The 17,321-nt window shown below is 42.9% G+C and overlaps 1 protein-coding gene across 4 annotated transcripts in view; it reads left to right on the top strand.

The window, feature by feature from the left end:
• ARVCF (ARVCF delta catenin family member) overlaps window positions 1-17,321 on the top strand; it is a 257,122-nt gene that overhangs the window by 14,803 nt on the left and 224,998 nt on the right. For 3 of the 4 annotated variants that reach the window (XM_088135346.1, XM_088135349.1, XM_088135350.1), the window contains exon 2: window positions 17,184-17,234. The gene's annotated coding sequence lies outside the window, so the exon portion shown is untranslated. Of the gene's footprint in view, window positions 1-17,183; window positions 17,235-17,321 lie in introns of those variants that run through there. The other variant, XM_088135351.1, reaches the window with a different exon arrangement.

A 17,321-nucleotide genomic window follows, 5' to 3' on the forward strand; every position in this document is an offset into this window, starting at 1 on the left:
AAAGGTGGCCAGGGGGTGGGGGGAGGTTGGGGCCATGCCCCCTTCCCTGTGCTCCATTCAGCTAGGTAATTATTTTGCTGGCTGCCATGACACTGGATGAGGAGCAAGGTGGTTATTTTAAAAGAACAAGAATTTGCCAGTGACTTGATGATGACGGTTTATACAAGGTGCTTTTTAGAAAAAAAATAATAAAGGCTGCTTTGTTTTCCTGACACTGAGCTAACAATAGGAAGGGAGGAAGGGAAATTGCATCATAAGTGGGGAAATCTAAGTGGGGATGTACAAGGAAATTCTGCTCTCTGGGAACCGTTTGCAGAGATCTTCTGGATGGAGAAGAACTGCTCTGTTCCAGGAACTGGTTCGAGTGGGGAGAATCATGATCGTGAATCTCATGTATGCAAATCTCACTTTGGTCCATAAAAATGCTTCCCCCACCCTACCCCAGTGGTCTGATTTCTATTAGCAATTCTAATTTTTTAACCTGCTGAGCAACTTACGGTTTAGAAAGGCGAAATGGCAAGATCTTGGCATCTCTCAGATCCGCTCTTCCCCTGTTAACTCATTTTCTAAAAATAAGCACTTTTCACCTAACTCCTCCAGTCCAAACAGGAAAGTAGTACAGACATTGCAGAATATATTGCTTAGCGGGATTGTGGTTACCCAGGAAAGGAAGGTTAACCTTTCCCTCTCAAGTCGTGATCTTAATTAAAATCGTACGCCCCCCTGCATTAGATGGAGAAATTCTCATTAAACGTAACACATCTACAGCTGCCTAGAAAGTATTCTCAGCTTGTGGTAGCCTATCATGGACTTTGGCTAATTTTTTTCTTTTTTTAAGCCGCAGCAGGATTGGACCTGTTTGGATAGGAGACCACCTGGAGATCCTCAGGTTGTGGACTCGACCAGGAGGTCACATAGACGTCTTAGAAGATGGCAGTGGGAAACCACTCCTCCTTGTTTCCGTGAAAATCACATGTTGATACCTGTACGACCCCCAAAAATTGAGTTCAATTTGTTGAGTTTTAACCTAGAATGATACTTGTGGCTCTCTTGCTGAGCACAGCGCAGTCCTGGGCAGAGGCCCAATAACCTCAAGAAGTGTACATTTACATCTTGTAAAATTGCTACCCCCTTACAGAGAAAAGAATAAACTTCTGTCTCGTAATGCCCTATTGCCCTTTTCTTCTTTTATTTTTACCAGTAACAGCGTTGCATTTACGCACAAGTGCCGAAGGCAGTTTTTGGCATGATTCTGCCTGCGCTCGCTCAGATCCTGCACCCGTATGGAGATCAAAGCTGGTCCTGGGTACTGTTTTGTCCATTTGGATTTATCTCCAAAATAAAATCGATTTGCCCATCCATCTTCAGGCTGCCAAGGTTGAGAAAGGTGGCATCAAACAATCACAAGAAGCGTTAGTGGCTGCAAATGCATCAATTTTAATTTTTAATGGGGTCAATATCAATAAATATAACCCATGCAAAGAGAAAAGCTCTTTTCAGGTCTTCCTTAAGAAGGAGAAGGATGTGCTGTACCATTTTAACCAGAGTTAGATTTAGGAAGATATTCTAAGAAGGCTCTTTAAAAAAAAAGAACAGAAGAGCGATCATCAAAATGTCTTTGCTGTTGATGTTTGCCAACTTTTGACCGTTGTATGATTATTCTTCGAGCATTTTGCAAAAGCCTCTTGCTTTTTCCTTTCTCTTTTGCAAAAGGAAGGCCAACGCCAGAACTCATCAATCCTGAAAACTTCATTAAGAATCGAGACCTCAGGATTTCTCTCCAGGGCTTGAGGCCCTAAGCCGATCCAGCCCCGTTAGGTTGGGTGTCTGCCATTTCTATTGATCTCCCTCCATTATTCAGTTTTCAGGAATCCATTATTTATGGGCTCAAGTCACTCCGGGGACCCAGATCCAGGGCTCTAGGTACACGGTTAATATTCAGGGATACGTCAGCAAAGCTGGAGACAAAGGATGTTTCGGTGTGGCAGCAAAACGTGTCCAGTATTCGAAGACCGTTTCTATAATGGGGAGGGGTGGGCAGTTATGTGAGCCCCTCGATCAGCGCATGTTGCCCCTCTGCTCCATAGGTTGCCACTATGCTTCCAGCTTCAATTCAAGGTGCAGGTAATGACCTGTGAAGCCCTATGTGTGAAGGAATGATTGGATGAAGGCTGCGCTCAAGGAGATAAGCATTCCCTTAGCCCCCAACAGGAGCGTGGGAAGGTTAAGAAGATGAGACTGGCACCACCCTAAGGAGTTCACAGTGTTTTGGCTTGCTGGCTTGGGAAGTTAGATTCAGTCTGGAGAGATTTCTGTCTTGAGTGGAAGCTAATAAACACAACAGAACTGTATTGCACTGTCTCGGAGAGTTCTTTGGGCTGAACCTAACACTACGTGGCAATGGACCATGATATTTGAGGGACTGCCTCTCCCCGGTTACATCTACCCATCCCATCAGGTCTGGCAGGAGAAGCATGTTATGGGTGCTGTCTACTAAGGTGTGTCATCTGATGGGACTCAGGAAGAGAGCACCCGCTCTTTGGAACGTCATCCCCCAGAGGCTAGATTAGCCCCAACCCTTCTGGCCTTCAGGAAGTCTCCAAATACATGGCTTGGCCACCATGCTTGAGGGTCTGGTGGTAGCGGAGAACTTCTTCAACAGTTGTATTGAACGTGATTTATGGATTTGATTCTGCTGCTGATTATGGTTATGTTTTTCAGGTTTTAATGTGGTTTCGATTGATGGTTTAGTATGTATGGTTGTTTTTACTGATTTGTTTTCATTGTTGTGAGCTGCCCAGAGTCACTTAGGTGAGATGGGTGGAATAAATAAATAAAATGTTGCGCAAGCGGATTGGGGTCTTTTAGGTCAAAGTAATGATGAGGTTTCTCACTGCGTTCCTGTTCCTGTTGTACAAATAAGCAGTTGGCCGGGTTCAGCGTCAGTCTTCCGCAAGAGGGCTAATATAGAAGGTGAGAATAAGGAACTCCTTGTGACAGCCCTGAGTCCTTGGATGGTTTCTTGAAACTCTGACTTTCTTAGCTTGAAAGGGGACAACTGCCATCCCTTTGGGGAAGACCAAAAGATGTGTGGACCATTTAAAACACCAGGTGTTGAAACAAATTTCCAGATCAGAAGGAGGGACCTCTCCATATCCAGCAAACGTTGGATGAGAACATGGACCTACCTTTCTTCCAGGACTTCCTCCCCCCTCCCAAGATAAACTCTGAGAACATGCTCAGCAGCCACAAAACCCTCCAGTGAAGGTTCTAAACAGAAGATCTTCTCCCTGGGTCACGCAAAAGAGAATAATGGCCATTAACACTGGAACTTTGAGGAACAGAAGAAGAGATAAAACACAACTGGTGGAAGAAAATGTGATGAGTAGGAGCCCTTCCTTAGCAGTACTCCAAAGATACGAGATTTCTTGCTCTTCTACTCATCTGTGCTAATAGCAGGAAGTAAGAAGACAAGCTTTAAAGCAATCCAATCAATGGCTTTGTGGCTGAGGATTGAAAGAAGAGATTGGCAAATGTTGACCTCCGAGTCTGAAGTCCCCTGATCTTCTAAATCTGGGTGTCTCGGGAGAGATGACTTAGGTTGGTCACGGTTCGATATTCATTCTTGCATGGAAGGAAGCAGAGGGCTGCAAAGCGGAAAGATGCAGAAACAGTAAGTTGGGAAAAGCCCCCCTTTGAAGAAATATCCACTGAAATATGATGTAATTATAACACACCTTGGTCTTAAAAATAGCCCAGAACCTTGGTAATAATAACAAAAATGCTTCCATTGTAGATTTATTTCTTGGGTGATGTGCACATGAGGGGTTTCTTGTGCGGCTCTGACTTAATTGCAGGGTTTCTTTGATGGGGTCAGCACTTTCATAGCAACATCTTTAATCAGTAAATTGTTAAGCAGAGCCCCCGTAAGCCAGCTTGCTATTAATCCTCCTCCTGTCCAAAGGTAACTACCTTTGGCTTTTAATTTAGGAGAAACGAACAGCTTTAAACAGGATCCCCGCAGGTCAAATCTGCTCAGAGTGATACTGAAGAAGGAATGGTTGTAGACCTGTCTTTTTTTCAGCTTCGACTCTGAAACGATCAAGCTGTAATAGGTGGCCCTATATCTAAGGGAGAAATTGCAGAGCTGAATTAGAAAATTCATGACTATATCTCCCGGAGGTTTTTCCCCGTGGTGGTGTGTAGAGATGGTTGCGTTCCCAAAGCATGCTACAGTAAGTAAATGTCTGTCTGTCTATCTGTCAGTGGGTGGCTGTTTCTGAAGATGCTCCAGAATTGAAGCGGTAAATGTTAAGTTACGCTACAGTTTGGGCTCAGTTCCTTGGCTTATCAGCAACCCTGCTTGTAGCTCACCTTTCAGCACGCTGGGTCTCCACCGACTGTGCAGCGTATGTCTAGTTAAGCAGAGGTTTCTCTGAATTCAGATATATTTCTGCCTCTCAGCTCCCCAGCAGGATACATGGCCACCAAGCTCCCTTCCATTTTTTAATATTCTTAAAAAAAAAAAAAAGAAGTTGGGAAAGGAATGAAACAGCAACAACTGAACTAGGTGACAACTTTTTTCATAAATGGCAACTCAGCCCAGGTGGGGAGAAATCTGGGAGGAAGCATCTCAGAGGGTTCAAAAAGTCTCCATCTTAATTAACTTGCTATAAACGAGGATTGGACATTTCTCTTGAGGTTTCCAAGAACCCGTGTTTATTCCAGGGGAGCATTCAAGATTGCTTCCTGAAATTGGGGCGGTTCTTGCTTCCTTGGACTTGCCCAGCTGCATGGGGCTTGTAGTAACAGATCCCTCCCCTAAGGAGGAGGATGGACTTCAGTCTATGATCCTCTTTCTTTCCAAGGATGCCTGAATCATATAAGCATTAATATTAAATAAAAAGGCTGTCTCCCTTGGAAGAAAACTCAGAAGGAAATTCAGCTGATACGGAACATCTTTTGGGATGGAGGCTGGGGAACAGCTGTACTGGGAGCCGTTTCCTGAGCGTGCCCACGACATACTAACAATCTTCCAAACGACCCTTCCAATCTGAAAAAGATTGGAAGCTGTTAAGCAGTCCTCGTCCTCCTGATAGGTGCGGGTGAAGCTTTAACCGAAATAAATATGCAGAGATGTCTTGCATATTTATATAGGTTCTGACTACAGGCTCTTAAGCACCTCTGTGTTCAGCAAAACCAACTGGGCTATTGTCCTATGCTGTCCAAAAGGAACTGTCCGAGAGTCACCCATTGGGGGAGATGGGCGGCGTACAAATTTAATAATAAATTAAATAAATAAATAATAAAAACTTCCAGTTTGGAGAAATGAAGACTTTTTCCACAAGGCACTGAGTGATGGAAAGATTATCCAAGAGAAGTCATTGTTAACCAGAAAAGATGAATGCACCTTTCCTTTGCTTAATCCAGCGTTGTCCAAACTTGGCCACTTTAAGATGAGTGGACTTCAACTCCCAGAATTCCCCAGCTGGGGAATTCTGGGAGTTGAAGTCCACTCATCTTAAAGTGGCCAAGTTTGGACAACACTGGCTTAATCCTTACCTTCTCTGGAAGCAAATGGGAATTTGCTGTGCAAACAGGTGTCATTTCTAAACGTTAGAGATTTGCGTGCATGCTTGCAGGCTTTGTAGAGAGAATATTTTCAAGCAGTGGGCATAGTAGGTTAGCGGTCCTTTCCTCTGAAATTGTTTTTCCTGGAAAAGCTGCTCTTGATGTAATGAACTGAAGGGTCAGCTGGCTCACAAACATTTGAGAAAATGTGCTAATGAAATGTGCTTGCAGTTTTTAGAACCTGTAGCTGCATTTTCTTAAAAAAAAAAAAAACAGTGCGATTTTAGCTTAAAAGGTGTTTCAAGCCTTAAAATCATCCAGCAATTATTTTCACCTGCTTTCAATGAACTTAAAAGCCAATTAGAGTGTAAAAAAAAAAATCAGCAAGGAAACACAGGTTGCTTCAAGGCCGTTTTTATATCACGATATTTGTGGGGTCATTCGCAAGTTTAATTAATGGGTCATATGTATGGGCAAGAAGTCTAGTAGAAATGTTCTGAGAGTTGGATGGTTTCTATGAAGTCTTTTGTGGTACTAAATTGATTACCTTTCAGACTTTTTATTTCTCGCAACGTTGATGCTTTAGACCCTTCTGGCTGTAAGGCTGTAATCAAGATTGGAATTGAAGCTTCAGAAATGGCACGGTGGCAAAGTCTGGTTCACATTGAACTCACAGGAGGAAGCCAACATTATGATATCTTGATTAACAATTAGCTTATATTATTTGATTGAATTTACAGCTTGGCTACTCTGAAAGTTGTGGAGCAACTTCAGATAAATAAGCAAGGCTATTGATTAAAAAAAACCATTCCTATCAACATTCAGTTCAAGCCCAGATACTGTAGTTAGAAATTGACAAGATACATGCAGGTTTAACTGGAGGTTTGTGTGGTGGGGGGGGGGGACTGCAGTTGGTTTTTGTTTGCATCTCATGACAAATTTTAAGGAGACCCATTTTAACAACTGCAGTTGCAGTCCTGCAGTGCTTTGATTGATTATGTGCTGTCAAGTCGTTTTTGACTCCTAGCAACCACATAGATTTTCTCCATGATGATCTATCCCTAACCTGTTCTTTCAAGCCTCCCAGCACCTATCACTGCTGTTACTGAGTCCATCCCTCTTTCTGCTGGTCATCCTTTTCTTCTCCTTCCTTCCACCTTTCCCAGCATCAGAGCCTTCTCCAGAGAGCTGGGTCTTCGCATCATGTGTCCAAAGTAGGATCATTTGAGCCTGGTCCTTTGTGCCTTGAGTGAGAACCCTGAGTTGATCTGTTGGATGATCCATCAGTTTGTTTTCTTAAGCTGTCCATGATATTCTCAGGAGCCTTCTCCAACACCAAAGTTCAAAAGCATCAATACTCTTCCTATCCTGCTTCTCTAAAGTCCAACTTTCGCTTCCATAGAGGGTCACAAGATATCATGACTTGCACAATTCAGATCTTGTGATTTAGCAGTGATGTAGCAAGACATATCTATTAAATTAAGTTGGATTTCAAAGGGCAGATTGGCATTTGTGTTGTTTATTTATTTAATTTGATTATTATAGATCACATTGGTCCAGCAACTGAAGTGCTGAGTTATGTTTATTGGTTCATTCAGGAAAGACTGAATGAAGAACATTTGCAATTTTACAGCATCTAGTGTGAAGAAAAATGTCTTCCTAAAACCCTTGACCAGCTTAAATCTAGGAACAAGCCTTCCTGCATCCATTCCCGTATTTCCCACTGGGGCTACCAACTGCCTTTGAAAAACCTACAAGCAGGACTCTCTCTCACTCCTTTCCTGAAAAATTGGCCTTCATTGACTTGATTTACCCATCATACCGAAGACGTAACATGGGTTGGGTTTTTGTTTAGTGTGCTGAAAGAATCTAATCTTTGTGGTTGGGATTATGGCTTCACATGATGTATGAGTAGTATGTAGTTGACCTTGTTTGAGTTTGGATGTTAAGCAAGATTGGGCCTGGGTAGTTCTTGGATGGGAGTTTGCCAAGGAATATTAGAGCGATAGGCTGGTGCAAGAAGTCAGAAAACATCCTGTACCATTCTCTACTGCTGATAAAAACACTGTATGGATGTGTCTATGAATTCAGCAGGAGTCACATTTGACTTAAAGGAGAATTCACTTGACTTTATGTGATGGGTGCAGCCAACCGACGTGATATCTAATAATTAGTTGTCTTGAATATGGCATCTTCTAGATGTTTTGTACTTCAGCTGTCATAAGTCCAGCGCGTTTTGAAAGGATATGCTGTGTATTCCTGGGAATGGCAATTACCAAGCATTTAGGTTCCTGATTGAGGGGCTATCTTGGAGAAGCGTTGAACAGGGCCAACATTTTGCTCTTAAAACTGTTCTTGCATGTAAATGTTACTTGGAGGCTGTGTTCACCCACCATGCTTAACCAGGTCAGGCAGTGATCTAGCAGTTCCATTCATACAACTTAACTAAGCTTGGATAGTTTTTTGGGGGTTTTTTTGCAACTGGAGGGTTGGGCAAACTGAGCCTCTTTGGGGAATTTTGAGATGTACATACTGGACACAGAAAATAGGTGAATTCCCAGGTGAAGCGTGTTGGGGGAAAGCAGCCATAATATTCATCTTGCCAGCATGAAGAAGAAGTAGAGGTGAATCCAGAACACTTTATGGGGCATCTGTGTTAAAGAAGCGAACAGCACTAACAGCATCCTGCTGTCACTCACACACAGTGTCCAAACTGGTGTGTTGCTCAATCCTCAAACTTGAGAACAGAGGGAGCCACGTGCAATTTGCATGAAGCAGCTGCAGTTGAACTGTTGCCTTTCAAAATATTTTCACATACCTCTGAAGGTATAATTATGGCATTCGTTCTGTTTGGAACGTAATTGCTGCACTCTGAATTGTTCCCCTCCCTCTGAGTAATAAGGCTGAGGGATTTTTAAAAAGCGAATGCGTGAGGTTAATCGTAACTGGAAGTCTCTTGCTTTGATTTTTCATCCTTGAAATTCATTTCCCCGCAAAGAACAACTGTAGTTGTAACGGTGCAGTTATGGTGCCATTTGGTTGCAGGATCTCAGCACCCTTAAGGTCCAAGCATCTCCATCAAATCTTCCAATTATTCCAAATTGCCTAGTTGTTAAGTTTGGAGCTATTTAAGATTGGCAGCTCCTGGCAACAGGTTGATCAACAGCTTGGATTCGGGAACTGATTGTTGAGGAAAAATGCAGGGAGCATTGCAAAACCAGAGTTGATGTTTCTAAAACCCAACCCATAACTTGAAGCTGCTTCATCCCCAGTTTAGAAGGAGAAGCTGGTTTCCTCCAGGTTCTTTCAAACTACAGATCCAACAAAACCCTCCCCTTTGCCAAAATGGTAGGGTTGATGGGAATTGTAGTGCAAAAAATCCAGAGGACATGGATTTTCTACTTCAAAACCAGCCCCAAGTGTAAACTTCCCCAGAGATGCCTGGAAACTCAGGTAGGCTTTAGAAAAGCCAATTCTTTGAAGAGAACCATAGGATGGTCCTTGTGATCCAGAAGCTACCAGTTGCCAGCCTTTGATGGCAAACATCATTTTTTTCATACGTAAATGAAAATGGGATGAAATCCCCCCCCCCCTTGCTCCTGCCAAAATGAACGTTAATCCTAACAATTCTGGTCTGACGTCGAGCATCTTTTGTTCCAGGTGAACAGACTGTCATATTATTCTCTTCAGCCATTTTTTCCCAACAAATGTTTTTGCCAGTCCCTGAAGGGTTTTTTGGAATTGTGTTTTCGATTGGATGTGGCTCCTGAGTTTGGATGTCTGGCCAGCTGTTTGGCCCTTGAATGCACCACGTGTTTCGCGATTCTGTCCTCAATTCATTTTTTTTTAAATAAGTGAAGACTTTTTGAAGACATGCAGCCTAGGTGGATAGGAGCTCAGGTGGGTGGGTGTGTTTGGGGGGGACTCTCCCAATCCTTTGAACATGCTTGTGTTGCTCTCTTTGTCCTTCTTTTCACACATTCTCTTTTTCTTCTCTTCTAGCAAAGGAACTAAAGATGTTTTGCTGTGTTTTGTGTCCCTTCCTGCTGTTTGCTCTTGTCCCTCGGGGTGCTGGAGATGTTTCTTTCTAGGTGCTGGGACAAGGCAGGCCTTTGGTGTTCCTGTGTTGCACAGACACACACTAACCACATGCAGAGCCAGGAAAAGCACGTCTGTGGGTGCTGGGCCTTGGAACCTTGGTTTAAGACTCTGCTGTCTGTACAGGAAGAGGCTGGGGATGGGAGCAGGCAGGATGCAGGTCAGGAAGAGGTGCTAAACTCAGAGGGTGAACAGAGAAGAAAGACAGATTTTCTTCCCTCTTTACTTAAGACAATCTCTGTCCTCTCTGTTCACCCTCTGAGTTTCCCCCTCTGGAGATAGTTGGAGAGGATGTCCTATTCTTACTTAGCAGCTTCGTCACTGCTTTCTGCCACATGTTAAAGCCAGTCTAGATTCTTCTTGGATGAACAAAGGCAAATGGGGTCAAGATATTTTCTTTGCCTCTGTGTCTGGGAGATATCTGCAGACATTGTAGGAGAAGAGTCTGTGATAGCCAAAAAAAAAAAAAAATCAGGAATCTGGTAGCCCCCAAAGTTTATGAAAAGGTTTAAGCTTTGATTCTGAATTCTCACACTCCATTCTTGCGTGAGTGCTTGTAATTTGTGGAAGGGACATTTCCAAATGCTCCTCTTGCTGAGGGGGCCTTTAGAGTGGAAGACAAGGGCCCATGTTAACAGAGTAATAGGTCCCCAAATGTGTCCAAATTATTCTACGACATGTTAGCCTCCATCTTGAAATCCAGAAGCTGCCAAGAGTCTGTTTCTTCTGTTTTAAGACTGGCTAAACGCAGATTGTATGGCTTGAACACCAGTTTCATTTTCCTCCCTTCTACATTTGCAAAAGTGTTTGCTTTGATTTGTGACATTTCAGTCGACTGAGAGAATAGAATTGGCTGGCTGTGGATTTAAATAAATTAATGGTAGTATCTGTTTTCCATTTAAGCAGGACTGTGTTGGTGTGGGTTACTGATTTAAGGCACTCACTGAGAAATCTAGGTATGTCACACCCTTAGCAATACTCTGCAAATGGACACAGCCCTGGCTTTACTGAGAGATCCAGAGGCATTTTTGCTGTGCATTTAATAGTTTTTGCCTTCTGTTGTATTAAGTCTTCATCTGCTGTCTGAAAGGACTCTGAAAACTGTAAGCAACAACATTAAGTAATGCGCCCTTGGCGCAATGTGATATGTGAACCTAACAGTTACGGCTAGTTCAGCGTTCCCCAACTTGAGATGTTCCAGACATATGGAAGTTCAGTTTCCTTGAATTTCCGCATGTCCAAGATGTGAGAATGTCATAAAACAATCTGGGTTGGGGGGTGGGAATGGGCAAATTTTGTTAAGTATCTCTTTTAAATTATTACAGGTAGTCCTCACTTAGCGTTCACAGTTGGGACCAGCAACTTGGTCATTAAGCACTGTGGTCACTCAGTGGAAAATCATGTAACCGTGATGGGCTTACAACCTTGCTTCCCATTCAGTCGTTAAGCGAAACATCTCATGATTGCAACTTATGATTTTACTTCCACCTTCTCTATTAACTCTGCTCGTCATAAGTCAGTTACCAAGCACCCAAATGGTGATCCCTTGACTGCAGGACACTGCAACAATCATAAATGTGAGGATTGGTTGCCAAATTGTTTTTTCACACTGTCATAACTTTGAACGGTTGCTAAACAAGGCAGTCAGTAAGCGAGGATTATCTGTATTAATTTATATGTTGCCTGACTCCCAATGACTCTGGGCAATTAGTGCATTGCATGGTTATCCACTGCTTGTAGAGAGATATGACCCAACATTTGTAAAAGCATCATTACACAGGTCAGATACATATGTGTGACCCAGAGTTATGAAATCCTTACCCTAACAAAAACATGAAGTGCATCTCTGAAGGATAAAGGGGTAACATTTATCTCAAGCTTAATCATCCTTACACCCTTTACAGTTTTGTGGGAAGCTCTTCATGTATTGAGTTAAGAAAAAAAACACTAGCAGGTAGAGTGCTTAAAATTATGAGGCTGGGCTCTGAAGTGTATAGTTTTTACATCTTTGATGTATTCCATATTGCATGCCACATTTGCAAGGAAGCCCCAGAGAATAGGAAATTAATCGGGCATTTAAGAGACATCCTTACCTGGCCAGCCCAAATTTAATTTTCCATTGATCAATGTCTGGAATGCTCTGAATTTCAGGCAAAGACTTCATCTGTGCAAGCTTCAGATCTAGCAACAATTGAGTGTTAAGTAGCGATAGATCCTGGGTATCTACTTCCGGTTTGTAAATCTCAAGTGCTTTGGTGGATGCCCGTGAGGCTGAAGGCAGTCCAGTTTTCCTCTTGAAAGTGCAGACACTGTCCTTAGCTGCATTTTTGGGTCATGACATGCTGAAGGACTCCTTTTTAGCAAAAGAGCTGGGACCTTTGAAGCTAGGAGACCCTAACTGTGGCTCCTGGAGGAACTCAACATTCCCTTAGGGGAAATATTCTTCAATCCACCACCTTAGAAGATTGGAGTTAGAATGTCATTCTGGATTGCCTAGGCAGAAAGTGCAGGTTCATGTAATGGTCAAGTGAAGAACTGTCCATGTAAGAAGCTGAATCAATGGAACTTCTCAAAAACGTAAGGCTTGATTCACAAATAAGTGATGCTCGTGACTTGTGGTTGGTTCTGGGATGGCTTGGAGAGCCTAGCTTTAAAAGACTTGGGTTTCAAGAGGGAAGGTGGTTGAATATTTCTTTTCCATGGTGCTGAGCCTAACCGCTTTCCCATATCTATCAATGCTGTCCCCTGCCCCCGTGCTTTGTGGATGTCTCCATTAACGCTTCTTGGAGTTTGGGTGGACCAAACAGTGATCTGATTAGAACATTGAATCAGGCACCCTGTCCAGTGTTCTGTCCTCTTCATTTCCTTGGCCCATACTTGGAGAATGCTCTGCCATCTAAACAAAGGGAACAGAAAGGAATGATTCTTATTGCAGTGCAGACATCTTATTAAATCTGTGTGTGCAGGGGAAGGGAATCATAGGTACATAGCTATGTCTGTGAAACTGCAGTGCACAGTTAGGGGCCAGGAAAGCAAAAGGAGAGAATCCAACTTGGCAACTTCATTGGCTACCGTTTCCCGATCAATAGCTCATTAGCAATTCCCCCTGTCACTAGAGACTGTTGAAGCGATGCTTAGAGTTGGGAAAAAAAGACAGCATGTACATTCCTGTCCAAAATGGGTGAACCTCAGAAGACAGTTCTCTTCCTAAAGGAGAGAAATAGTTCTGGCTTCAGAGTTTAGAAGCACCATAAAAGAAGAACTCAATGTTCCTCCTGTGCTGGAAATCAACATAAGTAGAATTCATTGTCTTTCCATGGATGGGAGCATCTAATTTTCTGATTTTGATGTGGTCTGTGCATTGCACTAAGTCAAAATATTGCTGAGCAGGTTGTGTGAATCCAGTTCGTTGAGGTTTATTCCAGAAATTGAGTTGTGCAAGCTATGGCTTAGTGCGGTGTGTGAATTTGGCACTCCATGCGCTTTGTTCCTCAAGTTTATTCCAGGACTAACGCGCACCCAGGGAGTTCTTCATGGTGTTTCACTTCCTTCCAAGTTTTGGTCTTTCTGCTTTGGCCTCATGTTTTGAATGTGTGCCTCATGGTAATCAATAATTCAAGAGGACGTCTATGAACAAAGGCATATTTTAGAAATGCTCAGCAATGCTTAGGCACGCGCCTGGGTTACAGAGGGAGAAAAGATTATCAGAAAAGAAGGAAATTACAGTGCCAAGAAATTGTGCAGGGGCAGCAGTCAAAACAGAAAAATAGTAGATCTCTTATCCCGTCACAACTTACAAAAGAAACTGATTGCAACAGAGACGATTGCTGAGAACTAGGGTCACCACAGTGTTGTGTGGTTCAGCGGAATGATGTTCAGGCCAGGCAATGTATATCAGCACCTGGACAGAGCCTTTGGAAGATGTTGATTGAAGGGTTCTCTCCTGTCTGTGGGAGAGAGGTTGACTCGGCAGTAGGATGGTCTTCAGGCCTTCTCATGAGGTGTAGCTGATCTGATGCTGTTGTTCACTCTGTTCACTCTGAGGACCTGTGTCTGCTCCTAATGGAGTATCACCATGGGTTCCTATAAGATGAGGCTGCTGAGAAGTCCACCAAGATAGTGTCAGTGGAGTCTGCCAAGTTTGGTGGAGCCTCATCTTCTGGCCTGAAAAATCCAGGAGCAGTGGATCATGACTGAAAGGAATATCTTCCTTTGAGCCTGAAGGTAATTCTAGATTGGAGAATGTGGTAATTTCTAAATGAAAGGTGTCATGGCAAACGAGATGTCAGGATTCGGAAGACCAAGAGCAATTTAGATGCCATTAATATTGTACTCCATCAGATTGTAAATGGACTCATGGACTTTAAATTAAAAAAAATGTCAAAAATGTGTTTCCTCCTGTTTCTGGAACCTAGTTGCTGAAGACATGTTGACAGAATGAAGATTCAGGCTTCATTCTGGGCAACTGTAATTGGATCCTCTTTCTTAAGATTAGAAGTCAGACACTGTTCCAGTTTTTGTGGGATAATCAACTGTTGTAGGGATTTGCACAGTTGGAATTCTTTGCTTGTCAGAGATAAGCTAAATATTAGCATCCTCTCCTCTTAGCAGAACTGTACAATTGCATGCCTAAAAGCTCTTCATGTATATTAGCTACATTGCTGCCAGTGATAGTAGCCTCACTGGTTACCCCACGTTATCCTACTTTTTTATCCACATCAGTTAGCAGGGCAGAGTATGACAATAGCAACAAACCATAAATCTTGGATAAGTTGTAAAACCAGTCCATATCCATCCATCCATCCATCCGTTAGCAGAATGGTTGGCATGCTGGAAGAACTAGCCAGAAAAATATATTTTGGAAAAAAACTGGTAAGCAAGTAAGAGGAAAGACTATTGTCTACCTCTGTAGAAGAGAATTGAGGTGACATTGAAGAAAATAGGTGGCAGCCATTACAAAAATATTGGGTAAACCTTGGAAAACAGGAAAATGTGAGGAAGACACTCAAGATTGGCCCACCTTGATTTTCTTGGGTATAAGAAGGAGGAAAAAAAGGAAAAGTGTCAGATTTTCAAGATTCTTCCATTACATAAGTAGAGTTTAAGTATTTCACGCCGTGTCTGTTTCTCAATCTGCTCTACCTCAAAGAACTGATGTCCTCAGACCTTGGAATGTTTCTCTGCAGAGTAACAGCTGCTATCTCATTGCATCAAGCCCTGATTTGTTTAACCATTGGGTTAAACTAACCAACCACAGTTGGTCAGGTTTGCACATTGAACTCAGCCATATGCCCTACATTCCTAGGTCTGAGCAGTGCTTGGAATTCAAAGGCCCCACATAGCAGATGTACAACAGGTCAGAAATGTTGCATTCAAGTGTCACCTGGCCTCTCTGCATGTGCCCCAAAGCAACTTTTTGTCTTTAAATCCAAAGCACTGGGCAGGTGTAGATCACAATGGCTGGGTTTGTTCAACTTTCAAAGTTGAACCCTAATGAATTTTTGGTGTATTGCCCTCAGTGTATTGCCCTCAGTGAAAGTTGGAGAAGAAAAAATCTCAGATATCAAAGATTGTTGTACGGTAGCCTTGTCCTCTGTGCGTCCGACACAAAGGGCATCGCTTCAGCCCTTGAGGATAGACTTGATGAAAAAGATTCCCTTTGAAACTGGGTTCGGAACCCGATGAGATGCCACGTAGACATTTGCCACGGTGGACGAGAAAGTAAACAAGCGTTGGAATCCTGATATCCATGAAACGAACACATTAGGCAGATCAGTTTGGAGACCTAGATTTGTTTTGCTCTCAAACTGGTAAATGAGGGTTGATTTGGTCCAGAGCCAAATAATATATTGAGGCAATTTCATGCCTCATGAATTATAGAAGAGAATGTGCGCTACGTGGCATTTGCAACTCGGCTATCCTGGCTTCCCCCCCCCCCATCCCCACTTTCCCAATTTGGTTTAATCCCTTTGGGAATGTTGCTCTTGACCATCTTCCAACATTGCATGCGGTGCGTGAAAGCCTGCAGACCCGCTCTTGCAAAAATGGGAGGAATTCCAAATATGAGCCCCTTTTTCCGCTTCGAGCCGAGCTCCCCGCCCTCCGCCCCTTCTTCACTTTTCTGAGTCCCAGATGGAAGCAAAAATGCTTTGATCTTACCCCAATAGTCAGCCCTGCTTGCAGAAGACAAACACTTTTTTGAACTTGGGGCACTGAAGAGAGTCTCATTGCAGGGCATTTGAAAATTCCTTCCGTTGCAAATTGTGTTTTGCTAGCGCTTAAAAACAAAACAGAAACAAAAAACAAACCAACAGAAAAAACAACCCAAACCATCTGTATTTTTAGGAAAAAAAGATTGGATCATTTGGGCCTCCTTGTTTACTTAGAGCTGCCTTCCCTTGTGAATCTTTGGGCCTCAGGGGCGAACAATTTGCAGAATGCCAGGGGCCAGACAAAGACCACAGCTAATTTGCATGTTTTCCTTGCATGTCATTAACTAAATCTACATATTATTTTAATAGGCTTAGCAAATGCTGGTTGGTGGACCCGTTACCTACCTTTTGCAAAGCTAGCGGAGTTGCTGTGTTAAATCTGTTTGGGTAGAAAGTGTGGCACAATGCAGATTAAGCTGCTTATTTTATGAATAGGTTATTGATCTCCTGATGGGGTTACCTAATTTGGATCTATACATGTCCTGGGCAATATCTGCAGTGCTCTCCATCTTTTAATACTTCATTCAAAGCATCCAGTGAGTGTGTACATATATTGGAAATGGGTTTGTGCATTGCTCTGAACTATGGCTTGTCTACGCATGGTTGGTTCAATACATCAGAAGTTGTTGGGGGTCACATTTCTCACACTAAACTGAAAACTCTTTGTTTTCAAGTTTCAAGAACTATATTTTCAACCCTAATGGTGTTTGTTTAGCACGCTGTGTGAACACAGTGCAATTTGCCATATCGGTAATACCGAGTCTCTGCCCTTGGACCAAATGTTCATTGTCCAGTCTTTGTCACTAGCTCCTTCCCCATTGGCCAGAGAGGCAGCAACAGATGTGGCTTCACTGTCAGTCAACCAGCATTTGGGACATCTGTTCTGTACTCTGTGCCCTGTAATGGAGTGGATTTAATTCTTTTAGCCACTCTTTCTTTCCATCTCTTTCTCTTGGAGGACTAGGTAGGCATTAATGGCTCGGTTTTGGTGTTCTACAGTGAAGCTGACTTGGATGGAATTGACTTAACCCTAAATCAGCCCCCCCCCCCGTGAGATTAGTTGATTGAATCAATAGCCCCTTTTTCAGTATTCCTACGAAAGATTCATTCACCCTTATTCACCCTGTTAAGCATTTTGTAGAAATGGGTTGTTTGGCTCAGATGCAAATGATTTTAACTAAGAGGGGGAAATTTGCATATGCACATACATACCCACACAGAGGCATGACCGGATGTCTGAACACCATGTTACCATCTAATTCTTTGCTTCTGGCTAACAACATTTATAACCTGTCTTTCCAGAATTCTCCGTTGTGTCGTATGGAGCCAGTCTCAGGTTAGAAACTGGACAAGGTAAGAACGCTGATTGCATTGCATTCATGAAACTAGTTAGAGAAAGTCTTAGAATCTGTCTTGTGGAATTCTTTGCCATCTCATTAC

This window comes from Python bivittatus, unplaced genomic scaffold (assembly GCF_059951505.1).
Source record: "Python bivittatus isolate LINGU-HERP-01145 unplaced genomic scaffold, Pbiv_v1 ctg000100_np1212, whole genome shotgun sequence".
Classification (NCBI taxonomy): Eukaryota; Metazoa; Chordata; class Lepidosauria; order Squamata; family Pythonidae; genus Python; species Python bivittatus.